Consider the following 2,859-nt stretch of genomic DNA (forward strand, 5'->3'; position numbering starts at 1 on the left):
GGCCGGGAGCGGCCACTGCCCTCCAGTCTAGACGACAGAGTGAGACTCCAACTAAAAAAAAAAACAAAAAAAAAACTTGGAAATCATCCTGAAGAGAGACAGACCTTCCTTGCTGGCTGGAGGACCCTGGGGCAGCATCTTGCTCCACTGTGCGACTATGATCTGAGATCAGAGTGTTCCTCTGGCCAAAAGGCCATCCCAGCTTGAGAACCCCACATTTTTACTTGATCGGTTGGCCACTTGTTTCCTGTTTCCCCTCAAGCTTCTCTTATGTCAAACAGAGGGATGAATGGGGAAGAGTGGAGAGCTTCTCCTGGAACACAAACCCACAGTGGCTCCACCCTGCCTGGCCAAGAGTGAGAATTTGGGAGACCTCATGCATTTTGCTGTCTCTCTGCCTATAATTTGTCCATTTGGTCCAGCATGGTGGCTCACACCTATAATACCAGCACTTTGGAAGGCCAAGGCAGGAGATAGCTTGAGATCAGGAGTTCAAGACCAGTCTGAGCAACATAGAGAGACCTCATCTCTACAAAAATAAAAATAAAAATAATTAGTCAGGCATGGTGGTGCACACCTGTAGTCCTGGCTACTTGAAAGCCTGAAGCAGAAGGCTCATCTGAACCTGGGGACTGAGGCTATGGTGAGCTGGGCTGTGGTCGTGGCACTGAGCAACAGAGTGAGACTGACTCAATAAATAAATAAATACATACATACATAAAATTGACCCTGTTAGCCAGGCATTAGCCTGTACCCTGTTGTGTCTGGTGCTTGGCCCCACACTCTGACTTAACACATTATTGATTCCTTCTTATCATTTATGAATTTCATATTTATCAAGCCCCTCCTATTTATGCCAAGTGCTATTCCAGACAATAAGATTTATAAGGGAACAAAACAAAGATTCTTGCTCTTGTCCAAACAGGAGATGTAGATAGCAAATAATGAACATACAAATGGCATATGACATTATATCTTTGAAAGTGATGAGTGCTGTGGCAGAACTAAAACACAGAACAAAGAGAATGGGCAATGTTCTCGAGTATGGCGTTGAGAGGGTGGCATGCAGCCTCTACGGTGTGATCAGGGCAAGCCTCCTGGAGAACCAAGGCTTGAAGATAATGAGCAAGTTAGTGAGATGGGAATCTGGGGAAGCATGTCCTAGGCAGCAGAACAGCCAATGCAAAGAAAGGCCCTCACACAAGGCAAAACTTGTGGGAGGAACAGTCACATGGGCTGAAACACTGAGCTAAGGGCTGTATAGGGAAGATGAGGTCAGAGAGGTGATGGCAGTGGGCAGATTATTTAAGGCCTTAAAGGCCACTTCAAAGGCTTTGGTTCTTCTTCTATATAAAATGGAGAAACCCGTTGTAAGATTTCAAGCAGAGAAGTGACATATTCAAACTCAACTGTTGAAAGAATCCCTCTGACTGCTCTCTTGATTATATACCTCCAGAGGCTCAGGGCTGGGTTTGGGGGTGATGGTAAGGGCAGAAGTCAACAACTAGCTAGAAGTTTACCTGCAGACAAGCAGACAGGAGGCGGCGGTCACTTGGACATGGATGGAGACACTGAAGTGATGAGAAGTGGCCAGGGTCTGTGATATTTTCAAGGTAGAGCCAACAGGATTTTCTGGTGGATTGTATGTGGGGTGTGAAAAAAAAAGAGAGGCGTCGAGATGCCTCCAAGATTTTTGGTTGGAGCAACTAGAAGGATGGGTTTGCTATCAACTGAGATGTGGAAGACTGCTGGTGGAGCGGGTCTGGGGTTATTAGAAGCCATTTTCCTCCATTGTCTGTCTCTCGATTACCAGCAAGACAGAGATTTCACCTCCAAAGTGTCTCTTGAATCTTACTGGCTCTCTCCATCACCCAGATCCAAACCCAGGGACTAAGAGTCTCATTATACCTCACTTGAGACAGTCTCCTGTCTCCTGCACTGGTCCTTTCTGATCTGTTTTCAAATGTTCTCATTAAACCATCTGCAGAAGATTGAGCTGTATGTCGAATGAGCTGGATCATGTCATTTTCCCACCTAATGCCTTAGAGAAGTTTCCTGCAGCATCAGACTCTACTCCCTGGGACTCGAGTCCCTGTATCATTTGATGCCCACATCTTCCCTCTCACCCTTTCCTACTCCCTTCCTTGCTGCAGATACAGTGGTCTTTCCATTTCTCAGACATACCATGCTCTTTGGCATCTTAGGGTTCCTGCTTGTCTTGGTCCTCCCCCTGGAACGTTCTTTCTCCCACTCTACATGGGTTTGGCTGACTCCTTCCTTTCCTTTGGGTCTCTACTTAAATGGTACCTTCTCAGGGAGGCCCTCCTAATCCATCCTAATAGAGGGAGCCCCACTCTATAATTCTGTACCACAGCATCTTACATAGCACTTTCCACAACCAGTAAATGACATGCGTATACATTGTGTCTGTTGTTGTGTTGGCTGCTCTCCAAGCAATCTGTAAACTCATTGAGGGCAAAAGCTGTGCCAGATTTTATCACCCCTGGATCCACAACATTTAGCATGACGAGTAGTTATGGAGGCTTCTAAAGATATGTGGAATAAATGAATGAATTTTTTTTTTTTTTGAGTTGGAGTCTCACTCGGTCGCCCAGACTGGAGTGCAGTGGCCGCTCCCGGCCACCACAGCCTCGACCTGCTGGGCTTCGGCGATCCTTCTGCCTCAGCCTTCCAAGTAACCAGAATGACAGGCATGTGCTACCACGCCCAGCTAATTTTTTTGATTAATTGTAGAGATGAGGTCTCGCCAAGTTGCCCAGGCGGGGTCACCAACTGTTATCTCTTTTTTTTTGAGTTGGAGTCTCACTCCATCGCCCAGACTGGAGTGCAGTGGCCGCT

The sequence above is a fragment of the Carlito syrichta genome, unplaced genomic scaffold (assembly GCF_000164805.1).
Source record: "Carlito syrichta isolate Samal-C Ts95f unplaced genomic scaffold, Tarsius_syrichta-2.0.1 Scaffold305731, whole genome shotgun sequence".
NCBI lineage: Eukaryota > Metazoa > Chordata > Mammalia > Primates > Tarsiidae > Carlito > Carlito syrichta.